Genomic DNA, 24,771 nt, shown 5'->3' with positions numbered 1-24,771 from the left:
TTACCCCGGGGAATAGTGAATGCAGCCTGAGAGAGGAAGTGGGCGCAACCAAAGTAGAGGTTTCCCAACTCAAAACTTGAAATACTCTATAATTTTCCGAAAGGATTAATGTAATTTGTAAAACTTGAAGTAGAATACATTTTTGAATACTACATGTGAAAATACGACAGAAAATTACCGCCAAAAACCGATAGAATTTGCAGTTGCACACTTTTAAAATATCACATTTCCTTGTTCTTTTCACCCGAGTTGGCGGGGATTTATCAATGGATTTTTCAAAAATTTTCATATTATTTATATATGTTTTATAAACTTCAGATATATTATTAAATTTATTTTACTATTTTTAGATTTCAGAGTTAAACTAAACTATATTCCGCTCAAACTTCAAATATCAAATTGATTTTGATATTTTTTTCAACTGCAAAGTTGGAATCCAAATGCACCCCTTGCGGTGAAAAAAAGCTCAAAAGAGTATCGAAAGCAAAAGCAGATTATATTGACAAAGCGCGGAGCTAAATTCGCGGCAGTCGAAGAGGAGGACTATGGTAGACTTATTACACTGCAACCAAAATGTGGCGGAGGAGGGTGAGGGTACGGCCTTTGTGCATTGAGGCGCGACCGTTTGAAGCGCTCTTTGTGTTCGCTTCTTTTGGCTCGATTGTAGCTTCTTTGGAAAAAAGAAACGAAGAAAAAAAAAATACAGAGGCCCCTCTTCTTCTCAAATACCGCACCCATGTAGGTCGGTCGTCTGCTCGCCGCATTTTCGCTTCCAGTGAAAATTGCATTGCCATCGATGGACGGTTATAAAATTTCATGATTTTCGTTCGTATCTATCTCCCCTACAAACAAACAAACAAACAAAGTGAAACTGCGGGTGGATCCCAGTTGATTCCAGCGGAGGTTCCCATCCGACGATCGATAAAATTGTCGTGTCATAGTCGTCTCGCTGGCGTTGAGTGTGGGTTCGTTCATAAGACTTATGCAACAAGTTTCGCATTTAACCGTAAATATTGAGGATCGGTAATAGGAAAATCCATAAATGGTAGTATTCCTACGCGTAAGAATTTTGACAATTTGATATTTACGAATTTCCGGTTTGTTTTTATTTTTTATTTTAATTAATTAAAATTCCTTATGTCCGTTTGTCCGTATGTCCGTTTGTTCGTATCTATGCGAACTAGTCTGAGCCCCCTAACGAAATCAAATGGAAGAGCTAAATCCTTTGAATTTCCTTAAACCTTGTAAGTTTCTTTTTGAGTTTTTGAAATCATCCCAAGGGGATCTCCAAGTCTCTATCCAACTCTTACAATCTTCCTCGTTTGTTGTGCATCTTGTGGAGATTAAAGACTCGAAGAGATCATCAGATGAGCTCAAGTGCAGTGCAAAGTCATTATCAGAGTGGGATCTCCTTTCGAGATCGATCTTATTGAGCCGTGGCTGTGCAACTCGCATGACGCTCGCCAATTTGCATGGCACGTTTCCAGTTGGTTTTCAGTTTTCAGTTTATAGTTTTCTGTTTTCAGTTTCCAGTTGGACCAAAACATAGACAATTGCTCAATTAGACAGCCCTGACCCGAGTCAACCAACCGATATGTGCAAATCTGGCCGAACATGATCCGAATGTGTTTGCTCGTTTGCCAAGTTAAGAGTGCGGCCTAAGTCTGCTTTTACTTGCTATTTGCCCCTTTGACTTAATTGCCACATGTTTATATATAAAGGTATATATGTACATGCCCCAGGGGCCAATGGTCAGCGACCCATAAACCAATCTTCCAGCCCCAACCGAATGTATGGAAATTTTAAAAACCTTTTAGCAGGAGGTATAAGAGGTATAGCTTGAAAATATATCGACAGGTTGCTATTTCGCGATAGTTAATTTGGGGTTTTCCTTGAAAACATCGATATTGTCAAAATATCGAAAATATCGATAAGTTTTAAGCCCTAATAAGAAGAGTCTGAAAGTAATGAAGAGCAAATCCTAGATAGGTTATAACAAGAATCACTTACTGCGGTGTTATCTTTTTCTTGGTAGCAGCTAATAAACTGCCAGGTGTTATCTCTTCACAAACGATACTTATCGGTGCAAACAAAGATTGCTGGGTATCTTGCAGTCGTCCGACTTTTACTCATTTGCCATAATTTATACGAATTTATATTATATTTTTGGCTATATGTGGAAATTCATCTCAAGCCTGAGCTCTAATTTTTCAGGCACGAAAGCCGCGATGACTTCGTTTCATTTCGCTTCTTTTCGTTTCGTTTATCTGCTCGCCATATCGCTCATTGTTTTTTCTTCTTTTTTTTTTAGGGGGCTAGAAGGGGGAAAGTTGCACAAGGCAACTTCATTTTCATTTCCATCTTCATCTCGAGTGCTCCGCTATGATAGATAGCTTTTGCTATATAGGTTTTGCAGTCATAAAAGAGCGAACCGAACAATATTGAGAAACTTTTACTTTTCAATGCAAATAACAGTGGCGTGGGTGAAGGGGGCACCAATATCTTCAGCTGCCAATCCCAGAAAACGTTTAATTTGCAGTCACAATTGGAGGCTGCCTCCAGTTGTCAGTTTGAATTTTGGCCAAAATGCAAAATGTAAACAGAAAATTGCGACCGCAACAGGCGCAGTTATTCCCATTCCCATTTTCCCACTCTGACCCCCGTTATTTTTTTTTATCCTTGGCTCCTTTGTACAGACAGCTGCTGGAAGACAAAGACGGCAGATTTATTGCCCAACCAAACCAAAACCGATCCCTCTCCTCGATTTTGGCGCAAGTTTTGAGTTTTTTTTTTTGTTGGGTTTTTAGTTTTTTTTGGGAAGTTTACAGCGTTCAGCGTTAAAAGGCCCGGCGAGAAATGTCAAAAGTGACAAGCCCTCCCACCTTTATTTTCTGAGGGGGAAAACGGAGATAGGTCGCGGCAAAGGCTTCGGTTTCCCGCAAATGCAATTTCGTTGGAGTTTGCAATTTCCATTTTGGAGGCCAGCCAAAAAAGGGAAAGCCGCCAAAGTGGAAAAACGATCTTCGATTCGCTGGATGATTTAGTTGGAAAACAAAAAAAATCAATTGAAAGAAATATAAAATTTTAATTGCAATTCATCCATAGAAATTTTTTAAATTGAATCTATGTGTAGCTATGAAAAAATATTTGTACTCCCGCATATCCTTGGTAAACTAATACTTGTATTCGGAATCCCATTATTTGTAAACTGTCTAACCAAAAAAACTCCTTTCAAAGTAGTCCCCTTTTTTTTTGCACTCCCCCATATTTGCCACTTCTGACGTTTTCACCTGGGATTTTTCCCCCTTCATATATAGCCACGCCCCCTCTCAATCCGCCGCCGCTTAACATATTTGTGCAGCACAAACAGTTAAGCAGCTTATATCAGCGGGGAAAAGGGGTTAAACCGCAGGCGTCAAGTGGAGGGATTGGGACTTGGATTCGGATTCAGATTCTGATTCTGAATCTGATTCAGACTCCCACTCAGATTGGTCTGTCTGCTGCGGTTGGGTCTCTTGGTTTTGGTTTTCGGTTTTTGGCTTTTGGTTTAGCTATGGTCAACAGGGGACATTGGAACGCAATTCTGCTGCAGAGAAAACAAATATGGCTCATCGTCTTTTCGATGATATGTTAGAGGGATTAAAATCCACAAATTATTATAATTATGTTTACAATAATTCGTAAAAAAAATATATCGATTTTTCCGAAAAACACAAATGTTTGAAAAATATCAAAATGCCGACAGGCTAAAAACTAGCAAATCAAAGAGGAATAGAACAAATGTTGTCTTTTTTATTTCTAAAAATATAAATAACGCATTTTAAATAAATTTTAAAGATTCTCAAAAAATGTTTAATCTTATCAAACGTAGATTTTCCCAGTGTAGGCACGCCTTAACATTAATTTTCGGATTTTTTGTCGTGCAAAACCAAGCTGTTTATTTGCTCTGCTTATGAATAATTTGCATTTGGACACTTTTGTCAACGATTGTCGTCGGACTGAAATCAGATGGGACTCGGGATTTAACAGATTGAGACTTTTGGCAGATTTCCCTGCGATTTGCGATACAAAAATTGGGAAAGGAGGAGGAGGAATGTGGATTCTGTATTTGGAGTTCTGGCCATGATAAATCGCCTTGGAAATCGCTTGGTTGGCGCATTGGTCATTTGTTTGCGGCGGGCGCCGCCACGCCCCCGGAAAAACTGGTTTCCCGGACTTGGGAGTATATATATTGGCATCCATCAGGTTGGGTTTCCGTTTTTCGAACTGGTTCTCGATGTGGGCTCCCTAAACTTGCACTGAAAACCTGAAGCTGTAGCTGAAGCTGATTGACTGGCTGCCAGGCTGCCCACTCTGGAACCGTTCTAATTTGACCCCAATCATCGGGATGGGGAGGGGTAAAAACTATAGCCCATCTAAGGCGAAGACTGTATTACAAATAGCCAAAGGCAAGTTTAAGTCGTCTTTGCCATAACATTTACATCATGAGTTTGGGTAGCGTCTTGTCTTTTCTTTCCTTGGTCCTTCGAGCAAATCGCTTACACGATACAATATCTCTAAGATACTTGTCTTTCTTCTTTTTTGCCAAGCAAAGAAACCCGAAAAATGGAAATGCGACAGCAAATAACCTCCTCAAACCTTTTCCAAGACAATTTATAACAATTCCCATTTCCATTTGCATGGACACGCCCACCGCCCACCGACTACCGCCCAAATTTTTGCACTATTGAATAATTTCTTTGCTCTTGTTGCGTCTGCCGTAAACGATTACGAAGGCTATATAATAAATAAATGTTTGGCAATGAGCGGAGGGACGAGAGGGACTAACAAAGAAAACAAAAAAAAAAACCCTTGCAAAGTCATGGCCAACGAATTATTATTGAAAATGCAAATGAAAAATGCCTGAAAATGTTTGGGTGGGTGGGGTGGTCAGCGGGGACCCCGTGGCAAGGTCAGGACCATTTTCCTCCTCACTTTCCCCCACCGTTTTTCCCCGAGCGACCCTCATAACGGAAGGACTAAAGATAAACAGCCTGCGATTGCGTTTCATTCTTTTTTTTTTCGTCGATTTCCCTGCCGAAAAACTGTGTTTTTAGACCCTAGACCCTTCCCTCGGGGAAAATTCGTAGGGGTGCGTGTGTAAGTGTAATTGCATAAGTGAACTGATTCACTGCCGGCTCCGTTTATTGAGTTTCGGGAAAGGGAAAGCATAATCGTAATATAGGGGCTAATACTGATGATGATTTCTATGCCCAAGATTTGTTTTATTATATACACATGTCCAATTAGCAGACCAGAGTGTATTTATATACGTACATTTATAAAACAGCTATATGAAATGATATATTTCCTATATGTAGTGCAGTAAAAATGTAATACTGTGCCAAATGGTTGCCCAATTAATATGAAACTTAATATTACACATTAATATAATAGGTTGCAAAAGTCTTTTCAAAAGAAAACATGTACTTTATACACAGAACAAAAATTGACTAAATATCTAATCGATATGTGCTGGTCAATTTCATATCTTGTTGATATGCATAACGAATATGTTTACTACATTTGGTATTTTATATGACATGATTAAACCATATCGCCTTTTTATTGGAATTAAATAAGATAGAATTGACCCTATTTCATATCGAATTTTTATTTCTGTGTATATACAAAATTTACCACCCTTTTGCATTGTTTTCTTGAAATTAAAGCACAAACTTCTCGCATGTTTTAATTGCGTTCGCTACCCAATCCAATGTCATTTGCCTCTTTTAATGGCAATTGCAGTTCAGTTTCAATTGCCTGGGCACCCACACCCCTTTTCTCCGCCCTCCACCCCTTTTCCATTTTCCATTTTGAGAGCCTCATCATTAATTAAACACTTAATTAAAACTGCAGCCGTCAAGCAAACGCAGCGAACCATGGGAAAAGGCGGGGGAAAACGGGGAAAAGCGGGGACGCACGTCGCAAATTGATTAGATGTCATCGCTTTCAACCGTTTTCCAAATAATCGACAACACTGAAAATACATTTTCAAATGCCAACCGCAAAACCAACAACCATCAACCGCCAACAACAACGCGGGCAATTCAAACGAACATTTAATGCTGGATAATCGCGTTAATAAACATTTGAAATTAACGCAAAACTTTCATTTTTCGTATCCGAATTTTTAAAATACTCTCTGTATGATGTGGTATTGCTCTTAAAAGAGATGATAATGAGTTCAATTGCATGGAATTGAAATGGAATGAAATGAGGATGCGGAAATAGGCGAATTAAATGGAATGGAACTGATTTCAAATTTGCAGGATATTGAAATGGAGTGGAAGTGGATATGGATTTTATTGAAGTTTTAGTAATTAGAAAGGCGATTTTGTTTTGAAATTCAAGTCAATCGGATTGGTTTTGAATGTTAGAAATTAGTTTTCTATAAGTTACAAAAAAAAATCTTAAAATTTATAAATCGAAAGGCCTTTAAAATTCTCATTTCTTCCATATTTTCCTGGACAAATGCTGCCAGCTGTGAAAGCACACAAACTTAACCCTCTATCACCCACAGCGCCATAAAATTTTGGAATTAATTTTGCAGCTGCATTAGAAACACAAAAGGCAAACAAAAACAGCATATGAAAAAAAGCAAAGAGCAAAATGCAATTTTCACTTTTTTAAACATAATAAGCGAAAAAAAAAACAGTGGCTCACTTGACTGAATGACTGACTGGGCCAACCTACACATACATACATACCCACCCACCTACAAACATACGTATGCAAACATTGCGCGTACGACTCGTTTCAAAAGTAAAATGAAAAGTCTCTCCCTAGTGTGTGTGTGTGCGAAAATTGTGAAAAGCGTATTTGGAGCAGAAAATGTAATGTCTGCTGCCCACTCCTCCCTCTTCACTTTTTTTATATATATATTTTTTTTTGGGGCCGCGCATTTTGTTTTGCGCTTGAGATTTTTGATTTTTTCCATTCCCATATTTATTTATTTTCTTTTTTGCCTCGGCGATTTTTCCACATTTCACGTGATAAGGCCAGTAATCGTAAATGGGCGAAAGATAAGATTGCGGGCTTGTCTGTCCTGTCTTAGCCCAAAAATAAAATAATCGAGGGTGAATTCGTGGGAATCTCTAACCGAAAAATTAGAAATTAACTAGCTGTATTTTTTGGGTTATATTCGGTTATTATACGTGATCTAATCTGCGTAAGTTCCTAGTTCCTGTAGCCTTGTGGAAAAATCCAAGCGTCGCAGGCAAAAGAAGATAAGGAAATTAACTTAGATATCTAATCTAATCCATATCTGCTGCTCGCTCGGCTTCCTGATAAGTAGTGCAAGTTGCTACATCGTTAAAGGTAGTTATAAAAGTGGTCTTATCGCAAAGCGCAGGTGTTCTTCATGGGCCTTTTGGGGTAATTACCAGATTTTGTAAAAAAGAAATTATAAATCGATAAAATAGATAATAGTTGTTTCAAAGTATGATATCAACTAAGAAAATAATCGAGTGCTGATAAGATTATAAGATGATAAAATTATAAATATTTTGGCTATATAGTTTCGATAACATGTTGTTTTTAATAGAACAGTAAATATCGAAAACTATCGAAATGTCGATATATTCTCAAGTTCTAAGCGAAAGTCACATTTTTAAAGTTTGTCTTTGCCCCATTAAAGTTTACACTTATCACAGGTGTTATCTCCCGATTATTATGTTTAAAAGCGCTATTTAGCTTCTGTTATCTCCAAATATGTACTCTCCAAACGATGATGATGATTACTATGAGTAATATTTACCCTACCATTTGCGGTTTGAGTCACTGATGATTATCATTGAGTTTTTAGAGAAAACTATTAGCTTTAAACCAGCTACTGGTTAGTATTAGTAGTATATACGATCGATAAGTGGTGCAACATTGATTCATCGCTTCGCTTGATGGCGACCTTTTTACGATGAATGGGGATTAATTAACGATAATTGAGCTCCTCGACCGGCAATAAATGTTTGTTTCTCCATTTGTTTGTTTGCTTTGCAGATCGACAGTATAATCGAAGGCGGCATATCAGGCAGTAACATCGGCAGCAACATACATACGTCGCTAATTGCAAGTAAGCCATCAACTATAATTTCTAAATCTATATATACACACATTGTTATACATCGAAAGGTGGGGTAGTGGGTTGGGTGGTGGGGTAGTCGAGTGGAAAGCTCTCCCCAGAAAACAACACTCGATGTAAATCGCATAACACGACATCCGAAGGCGATGGCGACAGCTTGCTTGACTAGCTCAAAGTCTCAAAGTCCGGCAAAAACAAAAGCATCTATGCCTGTGTAGATGCACAGAAAAAAAAAATATGTATGTCTTATAAATTCAGAAAAATACTTTAGAAGATTTGTAATATATATTCTTCTAAACATGCATAAAGCATAACTCCTAAACCTACATCGTAAAATTGTTTTACCAATATTTTAATATTCTAGTAATTGGTTAGATACTATACTTGGATACTATTCTGTTTTAGATACTATTTTGTTATTTTTTTTTAGATACTATTTAGGTAGTATTTTATAGAGACTATTTTGTTAGTATTTTTTCTTTCTGTGCACTGAAACTTGTCAGATCGCGTGCCAAGAAATAATAATGAAGAAAAATCGTGTTACTTAGGCCTGGGCCAAGTCAACAAAAACAACAGAAACAAGCAGCAAGCAACCTCAACACTTTATGCCTAATAATCATAGCCGCAATTGCAGCTCCCTTGTATATATACTACATACATATATACATACTTGCTTACTGCTTTTTCCCCCCATTTTTCCAGCTCTTTTTCCCGCCATCATCAGCAGCATTTTGTGTCATGCGCCTGCGTGCCATCTAATTAGCGTGAAACCTCAAACTTCAATCAACCAAAGGGAAGAGAGCTGGAAAAATGGTAGTAGGGGGGTAATAACTGCAGAGTTATAGATGCTATAGGAGAACAACGAGATCGGTAGCCATAAAAGTTCTTGGTGATAATTGAATGGAAGCATTAATGTAGATGGAAGTGGGAAAAAACTATGTCGACTGATTTAGCATGTACTACACACAAAACAGGACCCTTGAGACTAATATTATATTTATGATAAATAAGGGTATAAAATGTAGTCAACTTTTGTAGTTACTTGAATATCTATGCGGTATTTCAATTTAATCCCATTGTTTTGGTTTACTTAGACTTCCGTTTAATTTCATTCGAATGTAATGTAATTAGAGGTAACATGCCTCCTGCCTGCCATTTCCCACTTAATGCCTTCGTCTTACTCAAGCGTCATTGAATCATTATGGAATTTGTAAGCAAAACCGCAGAGATTTTGTGGGCAAATCCAAATCCCCATTGAGAACCTCTTCGTCTGCTTTCCCCCAAAACCAAAACCGAATCACCTAATCCCCTCAAAAGTTTGGAGGATGGCAAAGTATCTGTATCTGTGTGAAGGTATTATCGTATACAACCTCTGTGTATCGCAGCTTATTTGCAGTCATTCTGCGGGAGCCTAAGCCACTTTAAGCGCCGCCCTTCATTTTCCCGGGAAAAAGGGGAAAACCCTTGACTCACGATGAGCCTCGAACCTCAAACTATCTTCCTGCCACCTGGAAAACCCATTGAGAAGCCCCAAAAACAAGTGGGGGACTACGACAAATCCAGGGGCGTGTTGCAAAAGAGGGGTGGGGGGATAATTGCAGCCGCAGACAACATGCTAATTAAAAGCTACTTTGCCAGCCGCATTAATATACACAAAAACACCGCAAAAATCATGCGTCCTTGTTGGTTGAAAAAGGAGGATTACCACCCCCCGTTCAATTCAGGAGGATATCCCTGAATGACAACAATTTGCATTTGTTGCGTTGTGAAAATCCTGACAAGTACACGTGGAAAAATCTGTTAAAATTTTATTTCGATAATTTCGATATTTTGATAACTTTTTATTTCGATATTTTCGATGTCTTCGGAAATATCAATTTTAGTTAGGGCAATGAATTTCTCATGCGAATAAAATATTTTGAAAGTATTTCAACAACTTAATTTTGATATTTTCGATATATTCAGAAATATAAATTTTACTTTATTTGAATTAAATATTTTGAAAATATTTCTGTTCTGTGGGTATACAAATTTCTTTCGATTTCTTTTCTTTCTCTGTATGCAGGCTGTGCTATTCATCAGGCACCCCCTTAAAGGAACAGAGGGATTTGGAAAATCAGGGGAGCAGACAACGGGGGGCGATGTTTTCCAGGGAAGTAGGAGGGCGGGGAAGGGTTTTCGGGCTAAATGCAAACGTGGATCTTGTTCCGTCTGTTCGTGGCGTCATTAAAAATTGTCTTGATGGGTTTGCAGTGCCTTTGATTACAATGCGCAGCCTGTTTTTCCGATTTTTCCTCTTCATATCCTGTAGGGAGAATAATAAAGGGCTCCAGGAAACGTAGTTAATTGATGGATTTGCGATGGAGGTAAACTTTTCAACGTTTGCCAAGCTAAATTCGATTTCTTTTATGCGATTTGATTGGAAAGGCAGTGAGAGGAATCCAATTAATGATGGGCTTTAAATTTATATTTTAAATAAATCTGTCGTTAATATTAAATAGATTTCATAAATGCGCTACTTGGGAAAAGCCCTCCTTTTTTTGCTTCTCAAATGTCAACTTAAATAAAAACTTGAATAAAAAACATTTTGTTTTTCATACCACTTTGCTGCCTCAAACGAAAGAGAAATCCGGGAAAATAGGATAAATAAAGGGTGAAGGAACTTGAAATAGGGGAACTTCAAGTGGAAACTTTTTGTTTGTTTTGACTACACACATAACGGGATAAAACAAACAGGTGGTGGTGGGGGCGAGGGGGTTTTCCCGAAAAGATCGGACTTTGCCGAAAAGTTGCAACTGCAAGTGCAAGTCCTCGGGAAGTTTTCATTCCGCTAAAACAGATTCCCCAACATTTTGCAGTCCGACTGCGAAAATGGGCAAATTTTGGTGTCCTTCTTTCTTCTTCTTTCGGTTGGGCTGTCGAATTCTCATGCCGGACGAAAATTTATGGCTGTCAAAAAGTAAAGCGAAGTGCGGGAAATCCAAACTTGAACTGCAAAATTATTGTGTCACCAGGGGTGGCGACAAAGAGGGGTTTGAATCTCCTCCTTCCTAAACTGCTCAGGGAAATTTTAAGCTTTGACACTTCTCGCGAAGCAGCCGCAAAAAAACTAGAAGAATTTTGCATAATTTATGGCCAACAAAGAGTTAAAAGGGCCGTGTGGTAATGTCCTTCTTCAAAGAAGCTTAGAAGATTTGCCAAGTTTAAGAACGGTTGACTTTCGACCAAAAATATTATACAGATAAAGGTATTTTTTTTTTAAATATTTATGGCTCATAATTATAATTTTATTTTGATAATTTCGATATTTACGATATCTTCAGAAATATCAAAAATAGTTAAGGCAATTAATTTTTCATTTCAATTTTTCATAAGCATAGTAATGAGAACTTTTTGAATAATATGATATAAAATATGTTACAAATCTAAGGCACGTTTAAATCGCCTGAAATGCAAATAAAACCGCATGAAAACAAAGAGAAAACCCCAGACAGACAGACAGTGCAGTGCAGTCAACTGAATGTCGATATCAGACATTTGCAACCCTCTTTTTGTTCCCCCCTTTTTTTGCGTTGCACGTGCATCATTAATTCAATGCAATTGCCATTGCAACTGCAACTCCTCACTCTTCACTCTTCGTTGTTGCCATTTAATGTTTTTGTTGCTGGCAACTCCTTAGCACGCCGCTTCCTTAATACGTTTAAAAATAAGTACACCAGTCGCTTTCCGACGTCGTCGCCACTTCAGCGTTCAATGTTCCCTGCCGATGTTGCGATGTTGCTGTTGCTGTTACCATGTTGCTTTGCTGTGTGGCATTGACTGCTTAAGTAATTGAAGCGCATCAGGATGCTGAGAGCCTGCACAGAGAAATCACAGAGAAAAAAATCTATATTATATTAAAAATACCTCAATCTGAACATTTTAAAGAGAAATTTTGAAAATTACACTGAAAATTGAAAGAGCAATTAATTTTCCCTTTTTTCACATTATAAAAAACCGATATCATTAATTAATACTAAATCTTAAAAAGCTTCACATTTTTAAGAGACATTTTTATAAAAATGTAAAGAAACCTTTTTTAAAGTCAAAGGATTAGTATAAAAAAAATGTAAATCTTACCTCAAGTAGTTCATTAAACTATAATTGTTGGAAAGAACAATAAATACCACAAACCTCTTTTGTTAGATAGACATTGTTGTAAAAATGTTTGTTTTGGGTCAAATTAATTTCTGATTTATTCATTTAAAAATATGTATTATTATCACTAGACTAGACACACAATGTTCAGCAGCGAGCGTCTTTGTGTGAGCAAAATATGTCATTTCATCAGCGGAATTGGAAAAGGATTCCGTTTGAGTTTCCTTTCGGCATCTGCCACATTTTCGCATTGAGAGGGAGAAAGCCAAGTCCTTATTCCTCGTTTCCTCATTCAAGGCAAAGGATTCTCGCAGAAGGCGTTCCTTCAGCTTCAGCTTCGATTTCATTGTTAACACTTTGATGCTGATGCCCAAAAGGAAAGAAGGCAGCCACACAATCAATGCGATTTACTGTTGCAAATGTGCAACTTCAACTTGAAGCTGAGGCTGAGGCTACGAAATGCGCTTAACTCACATTGTTGCATTCAGAAATTGATTGGCTCTGAAGGCGTAGCAATGGAGATAAAGTAGATCCCATTGAGAAAAGGAAGGGGAGATGGGAATCCTCATCATCGTTGTGATATCAAATCAAATTACCCAGGGAGAAGAAGAAATATCTCCCTTAAATCTCTGCTTAAAAGACCTTTGAACGGGGGATTCTGTTTAGCATTTGCAACGCAACGCGAATGCAAATTCTAATTAGGCTCGCCCTTTCACCTTTCGCCTTTCCCCTTTTCGGAGGGAGAAAATCTCTAGTTTCGAGTTCAAGGACACCGGGCAAAAGGCAAAGGGAGCCGGGAGCCGTTTCGAGTTGCCTCACTGTTGACTTGATTATAATGATAAAATCTAATTAAACAAGTTCAACTTAAGATGTCAACTTAATTTAAAAATGTCACCGTGACCCTCTTAAACCCGTTGGGAATCGGAGATGGAGATCCTGTTCTAGTCCTTCTCATCCTTTAGCCTTTTTCAGCTGTCTGTCATCAGCACAAACATCCTAATTACCAACTTTTTGCCAAGACTTTGGCTCTCATCAATGGCCAAGAAAAGTGATGGTCGGAGAGAGGGGACCAAAAAGTGGGCCATGGATCGTTCGTTGGGTCAGTGGAGCGCTCCACTTTACATGTTTCTGTGTTTCGCTGTCATCGTCGTCGTCGTCGTCGACTAATTACGTTTTGTGCTCATGGACAGGCGTCACCTAATGACCCAAAGCTGCCTACAAAATCGGGAAATGGAAAGGGGATGAGAAAGGGGAAGGGGAAAAGGGAAAGGCGGCGGACGGGGTATTAGGAAAATGCGTTCGATGGAGAGAGTTGCGCCTGCTGCCCCTCACGTTTTTGTTCTTGCCCTTAGTTACGCACTTTTTGTACGGCTCAAAGTACATTTGTAATGACCTTCATTACATTGAGTGGCTCCCCCTGTCGGCGGCCTTTGGGTCAAACAAAGGAGAGGCGTGGGTTGAGGGTAGCGATTTTCCAGCGCATGAACGCCTTTTCCACAAAATGTAAGTGGGACGTGATAAGGGATGGGGGTCGAAACCACGAAAAGAATGTTTTCACGAGGCCTGCCAAAAGGGAATCATTGCAGCAGCGATAGAGATGCCAGCGTGATGAAAACTTACTTATCGAATTAATCGATAAATGTCGATAGCATTAACATTTTCATCACCTATAGGTGATGGCATATAGATAATATCGTGGTAAGGCAGTAATCGATAAAATCGTTTTAATTCACTTTGATTAGAAAACAAACTCTAAGATGAAAAAGAAAATGGGTAATAAAATATAAAGATTAATCCAGATTAAAAGACTTAAAGTTTAATTTAATTTGCTAGACTGGCATCACTGTCATTTTCCACTCCCATTTCAGTTCTCCACGTATATAATCCTTGTTCTGCTTCTTCTGATAGTTCTTTTTCTGTGCTTTTGTGTAGTATTTGTGTCGGTGGTTTTTCCTACTTCGCCTAATAGCTTTGAAATGAGTTTGGCTTTTTTCCGTTTGCAGTTTGTTTGTTGTTTGTTTGTTTGGAGCATTCGGCTCATAATGCAGCCGATGTCCAAAGTTCATTAAAGGGAGACGCGATTGAAGGAAGTCGACTACTTTAGTACCCTTTATTTTGATGTTATTATTATTATTATTATATTAGTAAGCATAAACGGTTGAGAAGAGCATATAAATAAATATAAAATATTTTCTATTTTCTAAGATGCACATATACCCCTAGAAACCAAACGCCCCACAAAAGGGTATCGGGTAAAACTTATTCTTGCTCCAACTTGGCCGCAGACAACATTAGCGGTTGTCCATGCTCCACATATAAGAAAGCCACCACCCACTTTGCCGCCCCATTGGCACCCACCACCCACACTTTTAACCACTATTTTTTGAGCCATATGGTGAAAAGTTTTGCGCATTGGCAATCAAAGTGCTGGTTTGATTTCTGTTTCAATTGGTTGGCAATGCAAATGCCGAATGCCAAATGCCAAATCCCATTGCTCATTGCTCATACGCCCAGTGGTCCGCATTTCAACCCACTGGTCCATTTTCAAGCAGCGACCACTTTTCGTGGTCGTTTGAAGTTTTTATCCTTATTTATCTTCATAAAATATTCATGCACTCTGCTCTCCAGCTCTTCATGTCCATGTGTGTGTGTCCTTATTCTCTTTGCAAAAGTGGAAGTGGAAGCCACTTGAACTTTGGGATTGAGCACTCAGCACTCAGGTGCCGCCAGGTCCAGTCCGGAATTCAGGAACCCGGATTCCGGAACTCACCTCCACCTTCGTCCACTTTCAGCTCCTGCTTTTCAATTAAAAATTGTTTTTCACTACATTTGAGTTGATTGATTTTTAATTGATTTCAATTGAGCAAGACTCCTTCTCCGGGCTAAAGGGGTTTTCCTTTTTGGTTCGTTTTCCCTGCACGTGGATAGCTGAGGTGGTAAAAGAAAGTGCCCGGAGTGGAGGCGGAACTGAACAGAACCGAACCAAACAGAACAGAAGCTTTTAAGACGCCCCCCAGAGGACAAGGAAATATTAAGAGCCAGACACGGACTCTGGGAATTTTTTGCATTACTTTGCATACCCTCACGATGGGTGGGAAAAAAAATGGGTAAAGCCGTTTTTACATGATGTGGAAATTATTGGGATTTCAGGTAGAACTTGAAACAATATCGATATTTTGATATTTTTCGATATTTAATTGAATTATTATTGAATCAATGTTGTAAAGATATCGAAAATATAAAAAATAATGATTTGAATATTATTTTTTATTATTATCGATCTCAGTGCTAGAAGTTTACCAACTTATGTGAACACTTATTTAAATTTAATATGTTATGTTAAGAGTATTCGAGAGTGCGTTCTTGGACTTTGAGCCTTTTGCCTACCGCATTGCTTATTTATTATTGACAACCCGCTCTGTAAAAACCCCTTAACACCCAACCCCCCCGAAAAGCCCGTTAAACCATTTCTGGGTGGAGCACCCACAGGATGCAAATTGCATGAGCGGTGTCTGCGGCTTTTGTGGCTCGGATCATAAATTCTTAACGAGGATTTTTGGCATTTGAATAAAAAACGAGGGCCAGCTAGCCAGCCAAATGGGAAGTGCAGTAGTCTCGGAATGAAATTTCAAATTAGAAACTAAAGTGGAATGTTTTTAAGTGAATTTTAATTTGCCATTAACACATGCGGGGGGAAGTGCTTCAGTATTTCAGCATTTCAGCACCGGATGTGTTTGTGTTTCGGGTGGGGAAAAAAAGGGTTGAAAGAGGCGAAACAAAAGGCGACAAAGGCACAGGCACAACTTGCGACAAAGTTTGTGCAGAAAACAAAACGACGGGGGAAATGTAACAGCCTGGCTTGGCTTTTCCAGCCACAACAGCAACAAAAAGTAAAAAAATAAAACAACAAAAAACAAAATCTGAAGTGGAAGAAGGAGGAGGATGAACAACCCTTCGTTTGTCATGATATATTAGCAACAAGCTGGCAAAAATTGAAGTTAGCCAAAGGAAAGGAACTGGGTGGGATGGGATTTCAGGCAGATTATGTTTAGCGTTGAGCAGGGGTATCATTTACCAGGCAGGAAAGCGTTGCTGGGAATAAATAATATAATAATAAATAATGTTTAATTGGACAACGCTTTTAAGAATATAAAATTAAAGAGAATTTATTCGAAATTCAAATGGAAAAGAGAAAACTTACAAATAATCTAAGCTATATATTCACAAGATCAATTCGTTGATCCTTATGAATCATAAGTTATGATCCTTCGAGCCGGATCTTTAAAAAAAGAAGGTTCTACATTTTACGTGAGCGGCAGAGCGAAAGCCATTCATAATAAATAAGTTATTTTAGAAACATAATCAAATTATAACTTTTTGTCTTTCCTGCATCAGTCATCATCTAATGAATTTATCCTATCTTGGAAGGATAGTAAACGATCGATCAAAATCTCTTTCACCTGCTTTCTTTTCCGAGTTGCCAGTGCCACATGGCGTATGAATGACATTCGGCCAGCACTTTTTTTTGGAGTCCGCAGAAGTTTTGGCTTTGGTTCATTCTGAGGATTGGGGTGTCGCTTGTTACCTGTTAAATTTATGGCAGGAGCTGTCGATATGTGCCTGTGTGTGTGAGTGTGTCCCCGATTTTCCCCCACTTTTCCTTTTCCCTCACTATTTTCCATCCATTCTTTTCCTGGCTCCCTCGCTTTTTCTGTTTTTCTGTGCTTTTCGTTTTTGTTCTTTGCCTTGAAATATGACAGAGCAGGAAAAAGGACATGCTAAAGGGGCGTCAGTGGGCCAGTGGGCGGGGGAAAGAGGAAAAAGGGGCAGGGCAGTGGCAAGTTATGGGCTACACATGTTGCTGTCTAATGTTGTTGTTTATATGCCATTGTGCCGTCGCTGGAATGTGTAAGTAAGAAAATTGTTTTTGAAATGGCTAACAAGCTATTAGCAAACAAACAAAGGCGAAATGATGATGATGAGAGGGGTTTTGTTGGCGTTTAGTGAGGGAGTGAGCCTTTTGGCTTAGGGATTTTCCCTAACTCCTCCTTTTTTTGTGGGTGGAAAGTGACACTTGGGCGATTCATGCTCCTGTTTTGCTCCTCCTGTTCTCTCTGTTCAAAGTTCTCCATCAATCAGAGATTGTTTTTGTTCCATATATGAACGAACGTACGGAAAAAGGCAATGATTTATGAAGGAACTATCGAACGCAAGGCTAAATAAATTCAAGCCAAACAAAAAGGCTGAATCGAATCCCTTGGGGCGGCACAACAATCGTGTGTGCCTGGTATGGTGATGATCTAATAAATCAAAACGATTGTTTTAGCTCCTGGAAGTAGAAGGCAGCTCAAGAAGGTATTTTTTTCAGTTAGAAATCACAAAAAATACATGTTTCGGATGGAATACCAAATTTATAGAAGGGGAAAAGCAATTATAGTATGTTTTTTTATAGTATCGTATATTTTTATGTGAACAAATTCTATACTGTGGGTGGTTTTGAACCTGGGACCATTACTTTATTTTTGATTTACCTATAGGCTATAACCATTTCGGATATAAAAACCCAAAATTAATATTGTTTTATGAAACCCTCTGACCCCTTGACCTTTTGATCCCTTTTTTTCATATAAGCTTTTTATATTTTTCCACCCCTTCTTTTATTTTCTAGAACCCCCTCCATTTTCGCTGACCAAAGGTTCTCACAATTTTACCTTGGGGGCGGCAAATAGGAACAGCAGTAGAGGCAGGGGCCAAACAAATGACAACCCAAATTATTTTGACACCCTTACCAAAAGAGCTGTGGGTGTGGAGTGGTGGGTGTAGAACAACAGTCGCACCCAATGAACAAAAGCTGACAAAACTCAAGTGGGGGCTATAGAAGAAGGGCTATACACTCCTCGTATAGGCATATCCCAGACATCCAGACATTCAGACACCCAGACATTCACACACATCCCGACATAGCAACATATTGTGCCGTGTTTGTTGCAGGCAGGAAAAGATGGAGACAGACATGGAAAAGTGTCGAGGAGGGAGGGGAAGTCCAACTGTCTGTCTGTCTGGACTTTGCTACGTGCGAGAATGGGGCTGGAAAATGCGAGGGAAACTGCGAGAGAAACCAAACAAGGGGAAAAGTCGGGGAAAACTAGGAAAAAGGAGGAGGGTAACGGAGGAGGCAGCACAGGAGCTCGCGAGCTCTGCTGCAAATTGCCAGTTAAAATTTTGCTGACATGTCAGCAGCAAACGTCAAACGCACCATGGGAATGGGACTCGAATGGGGGAGAGAGAGAGAGGGCGCGAGGCAAACAGAAAGAGACGGCAAGAACGACACTCGATGGAGACAAGTGTCAAGTGGAGTTTTACGAGATTTGTTTCGTTTTTGTTTAGCCTCGTTCAACCGGGTGTCGCCATCGATGAGTGTTGAAATTTTGAGGCGAAACAATTGTTTTATCGATCGATTGTCTATCGATAAGTGGAAAGTGCGATTGATAAACCAGATTTATGAGAGGAAATTCAATTAAAGATGTGTGCATGAGTTTCAATACTGCTGAAAAAGCTAACATACCAGACCAAATGAAAACAATTTAAGCTGTTGGAAAATATTTATATTTTAAACGATTAAAATTTATATTGAAAATGTTCATATTAATTAAAGTGTGTGCACGAAATGCGACAAATTGGGGGGTTTAGATGCTAGGCAAGTCCATTTCGAGCCAGGGCCAAGAAACGACCTTCGGTTGCCAAACGCTGGATAAATAAATATTTACTCACAGCCCTGCTTGATCGAAGCCAAATTGAAAGCCAAACATTGAAATCCCCTCGTCCACTCATTCACCCATTCAGTCATTCAGTCAATGAGCCAAGGGCATCGTTTAATAAACTTTGAGCGTGTCGAAAAACGTGAAACGAAAATCGAAAAACGAAACGAAACTGCATTTCAATGTGGGTGAAGATAACAATAATGATGGCTGTGCGAAGATAATATTAACGATGGTTATGTTGGAGGATGGTATATATAATATATAATATAAATAGTGACCCCAGCGAACAGCTCTTCAAGTATGCAGAGCACCACGTGCGCGAGAGAAGTAATATTGGAAAACAAGAAACAAAAAACCAAACACTAGAGTAAAGTATGATAAAATGTCATTGAAATGTCAGTTCAATGAGGTGGATGTGGACGAGATGGCCTTAGAGCTGAGGGTAGAACTGACTGACAGAGTGATCACTTGACTTTGGTCGACTTTGCTTGCTTATGACAGATTTATGGGGCTCTGCAAATGAATTGTGGGCAGTTAGCATTTAACATTTAGCACTGCACTTTCAGTTGTAAATTTTATTGTGTGAATCCTAGGCACCATTTAAAAAAAATAAAAGTTGCATATATTTTGGTACATATTCTAGTATTTTTCCTGTGCTAACTTTGATTATTATTCAAGTAATGCATTTATAAATCAAAGAACTTTTAAATCTATGTTCAAATCTAACCCCCGTCAAATCCCCAGCTAATTATCCTCACTCACGCGTTGCGGAAAATCTGGAAAATTCCACGTCAACATGGAACATGTCTTCGAATCCGATTCCGATTCCAATTGCCAATTGTCAACCCTCGTCTTGGCAGACTTTTTTCCCTATTAGCTATCAGCTATCAGCTCGCCTTCTGTTTTCCCCTTTCCCTTTTCCCAATTTCCCTTTGCCCTTACCCTTACCCTTGCCCTTTTCCCTTTTGCCCAACCCATCACTTTTCCCCTACTTTTGCCAACTGGAGTGGCTTTGTTTTTATTGTCGCCTGTCGCCTTACAATTGATACATTGATAAATGATGTTGCCGACACTCGGCACTCGACGCCCGACGCTAATTTTGTGTGACAAACAGTTACATGTCAATCCTCCTGTTTCCTCCTTGCGACTCTGGGTCCTTGAGCAGCCGCTCCCTGGCGAGTCCTTGGTCCTTGAACGGCGTGGGGACTTTGCCGGTGTGCCTCCCCATTAGCTTGTGTTGTTTTTCAGGGTGTTTGGGTTATTTTTGCCAGTTTCGGTTTACATTTCAAATGAAATCAAAGAATATTTTATGGCAAGGAAGCCAACACTGATTATCAGATTTTGATTTGGTAAAACAATCGATACTATCGATATTTTTATTGTTTACAATTGCTGTTAAAATTATAATCGATACCTATTGTAAGTACAAAGATTGAAGCCTAAAGAAGTTCTATTAAAATTAATAATTTATTAATTAATGTTTTTTTCGATAATTATCGAAAATATCGATACTCTAATCTCTCTTCGACACTAAATAAAAATGTATCCTTTTGTTCTACTTGATGAGGGCTTGTCATGCGATATCCTTGTAATAAGTTCCCACCTTAATCATTACCACTTCCTTTCCTTTCGTGGGGAAACAGTAAAACATTCGAAGCAATTAAAACTCTATTAGGAAGGCCTAAAAGGAAATGATTACTCCTTGATGACTTGGGTTTAAGCACCGAATTTAATTGGGGATCACATGGACTCGAATAGTATTATTCTTTCCCTCCCCCTCAACGACTCTGGTCATGATTAAGATTCGGCGCAGAGGCGGAAACCGAAACGACGGAGGTCCTTTGCAAATGACCCGTCCGGAAGAGATCCTGCAGCATGGCCAAAACCTGCATGTGGCGATGCAGCTCCTCGGGCATCCCCGCCTCATCCAAATCGGGTGGCACATGGACGTAGCGGGCCAAGTGGCGAATGTGCTCACGAATCGATTTGTGCCACGACGATTGCTCCAAGGGATCGTAGAAGGAGGAGGCTCTTCTTTCTACGCCACTTTGCCCGCCATTTCCGCTAGATGGCGCCGCCGGCACCAAAGCCAACTGGACGGGGCCTCTCCGGAGGATTAGCCGCTTCAGTGGTCCGAAGGCAACGCCTACGAGCAGCAGCAGAATGGATAGGACCAGGCAAATTCCGTACAGCAGGATGGCAGCCATCGAGGGACGGGGAGTTTGTGATTCGATCACCCAGAATTCGGAAGACTGCTTAAATTTTATTCTATTTGTAAACAAAACGTAAACGTCACCTGGACAAAAAACAGAAAACAAACGATACAAGATTCGTTTTCAGTTTGAAGCTGTTGTTGGCCAAGTCACGACCTCAGCGGGTGCTCATCAGCTAATTAATAAGCCTTTTGTGATACCCTGCATTCCATAGGGTATATTGCTTACAATAGTTTTATTCGATACCCAAGTATTATAATAAATAATCCAGTGGTGGCCAGCAGAGGCTTCACGCAGGATCCATGGGATAAAAAATTTCCCTGCCGCTGCGCTGCCAGCGTTTCTGCTGGCCACCACTCTTTTAATCACAAAGATCCTCCTTAAAAATATAAATTTTTAACAGAGTTATCGATAATTCCATTATAAAACTAAAGGGTACCAACTGGTCTAACTGTTCGTTTTTCCAACGCTTTACCTAATTGCTGTGCATAATTTCTGGGGGTCGCTCATCCGCGAAATGTGCTGGGTGATTATGCCAACCTGCGGCCATATCCATCCACTTGCTGACCGATCGCGACCAGGGCGATCATACATATATTTAAAAATATATATATTTAAAGATAACGATGATGAGCAGCCAGCAAGCACATCTGGTCGAAAAACCCGGAAGTGGGCGGGCAGGCCGATTATTTGATAATTTTCATGGTTAGTTTGAGCGCTTTCCGCCAGAGTGAACCTTCAGAGGATTACCAACTGCCATCGACCATCTACCATCGCAGATTACTCATATTTATTTGTGCCGGCTATTTATATTCATGTTTATATTTATGGCCGTGTCGGTTATTGAATCCAGCAATCCAACAATCCAACAGTTCAACTCCCCACGCAGCCCAAAGTTTCTGCCGGAGATTATTCATTATTTTCGTACATACATATATTTTGTCAGCTTTTTTCAGCGTTGATTTTTTTATTTCCCGGCCATTGTTAATTGCGTTAAGCCCAAGTCAATTATCGAACGCGGAGAGTTGCTGCTGTTCACAATTTTAATTTTAATTCCCCCGATTCGTTTGTTGTAAATAGTTTTTTATTTGCCATCACCCCGATGAATAGATGAATGATCGATGAATAAGCTGGGGAGAGTTATAAAACTGAAGGAGGAGGTCGCAACAGAACAGGTGACATCATGCGAGAACGTGAAGTTGGACAAGTCAAGCTATGATGTCTATATAAGGTCAGGAACGAAGCTCACAGTCACTGGGAAAATGTGTGTAATTCGGAAAGAATAAAAGCAAAAATAGATAAACTGAGAAATTATGTGTAGTTAAAAGGAGTTAAGTGTAATATAAATTTTAACTTTCGATTTAAAGCAGGGAACGTAACTGTTATAAGTTTTATTTTAAAAATCACACTTTAACAGTTATTTTCTGATTTGTAAAGTAAAACTCAAAGAATAACTGTTATTTTTTGAGTTTTATAATAAAAGTTGACAAATAACAGTTATTCGTCGTGATCAAAATAAAACTCAAACTTGATTTATGGCGATTTTGTGGGTAAACAGAATTTTAAAAAAATATAGGTATAAAATATGCGCGGTTGCCTTTTTTAACAAATTTTTAGTAAGTTATAAAAAGCACGGGTATTGTTTTTTTTTAATTATTTCATTTTTTCAAAAATGTCAAGGGAATAACTGTTATTCATAAAAATCAAAAAATAACAGTTATTTTTTGAGTTTTATTATAAAAATCAAAAAATAAAAATCATTACGGATTTGTAAACTACAATGGCTAATAAAAATTGTGGTGTATTTAAAAAATTTTTAGGACCCTTCTAAGTGCGTGATTTTTTTGTATGAAAAATTTACAATAACAGTTATTTTCGTTCCCTGATTTAAAGACAAAAATAATTTGAAAAATATGACTGAAAGTTAGTTTTAAAAGAAGGGGAACAACACACACAAATCTTTAGGGATTATTTAAAGTTTATAAGTAATGTAAATGTAAGAGAAATGTAAACAAGAAATAACAAAAAGTAAGCCATGAAAACCTTAAGAACAGATCATAAAAACCACCGGCAAGAATCCAAGGGAGAAGCAATCAGAGACGTAATCCGAGTTCAAAGAGCGATCGTAGCGACCCCAGCAAAGTAGGAGGTAAAGTACAAATCCAAGATCCCAAGTGCGGAGCTGGGAGATAAAAAACTTAAAGCGCTTTCAATGCCCCCGCCCCAGGCATCAACCTCAAATCTTAAATCACAAATCTCAGGCGGGTTTTTTTTCGGAGTTTCTTGAACCCTCGCAGGCGGAAGTGGCGGCACTTATGACTCACATATATCTGATGGATACACAGATACTCAGCTTCCAGGTGTGCTTCAGTGTAGAGGAAAGATTCCGGTGGTGCCTAAAGAAAATATCAATTTGATCTTTTAATATAAAAAGATACCCGTTATTAAGCTAAAGGAATGCCAGCAGTAAATCGACTGCTTGCACTGCTTGCATTCAGTCACCTTTATTTGCTCATAACTTTTCGATGAATCATCTGATTTTTTATTTTTCTTTTACATTTCGATGGGTATTAATAAACACAGCCAAATAGAATTTAGACTTTCAGAAAATCTGAAAAATAATTTTACTAATTTTAATAATAGTTTAAATATCCAAGGACCTAAGAATATGGAAGACCATTGGACTGCGCCCACATCTGGCACCCCACTCCGCCTAATGAATGCCCGAAAGCACGCATCGGAATGTGAGTCCCCCCAATCCGAATCCAAATTGAATGATGTGTGTGTATATGTCATAAATTCATTTTCGATGGCGCCCACGCCTGCGATAAGTCGGGGAGTTTAAGGGGCGTGAAGATGACTGACAATCGCATTTAGATGTCAGAAGAAACTATTTTTAATTTCACACCTAGCTGTGATTTACGAGGGCGGGGGATATAATGATGCTAGAAGTGGGGACAGAACTTTGGGCTCAAAAGTGAATGTGGAAAATGAATATGGAAAATTATTCACGGCTGGGAAAATTCCGAAATTAATAGTAGTCCCCTTTTTATTCAATTTCTCAAGAAAAATAAAGTCCATTTATAAGAATTATAATCGAATTGGATTCCAATTTCATGGAATCATATATTAAATACAAAGCTACAAGATACATGAGTGTGTAAGCTAGTTTAATTATGGGCACAGTCTTTATAAATTGTTGGTATTGTTTTTTCGCAACGATAAAACTATATTTCCCACGCTTTTCGAAATAATTATCTCACAATTTTGATTTAGCCTATCTATTGCCATGAAAACGTTGCGATCACAGCAGTTTACAGTATACACACTCTGTAATGCACCGCAGCATCCTATTTTCTTGCCAATTAAATTTCATTGACCCATTTCCCGGGGCCACGCGGTGGAAAAGCGGAAAAGTGCAAATGGCTGGGTATCGTAATGGGGAGTAATGTCTGCCACAACTGTGTGAGAAAAGCCGAGCCGCCTGCCTTTGAAAACTCAAACAAAACATCCTCGCTGCCGCTTCTTCTGTTGTCCTCTG

At 39.0% G+C, this 24,771-nt stretch overlaps 1 protein-coding gene across 4 annotated transcripts in view; it reads left to right on the top strand.

The window, feature by feature from the left end:
* Positions 1–24,771, top strand: part of LOC108063845 (uncharacterized) — an 89,737-nt gene that overhangs the window by 24,495 nt on the left and 40,471 nt on the right. For 2 of the 4 annotated variants that reach the window (XM_070218500.1, XM_070218499.1), the window contains one exon: positions 8,038–8,110. The exons of the other annotated variants lie outside the window; for them this stretch is intronic. The gene's annotated coding sequence lies outside the window, so the exon portion shown is untranslated. The remainder of the gene's footprint in view (positions 1–8,037; positions 8,111–24,771) is intronic. 4 annotated transcript variants of the gene reach the window in all.

This window comes from Drosophila takahashii, chromosome X (assembly GCF_030179915.1).
Source record: "Drosophila takahashii strain IR98-3 E-12201 chromosome X, DtakHiC1v2, whole genome shotgun sequence".
NCBI lineage: Eukaryota > Metazoa > Arthropoda > Insecta > Diptera > Drosophilidae > Drosophila > Drosophila takahashii.
The sequence above is the reverse complement of the archived record's forward strand: the minus strand, read 5'-3'. Positions and strand labels throughout refer to the sequence as shown.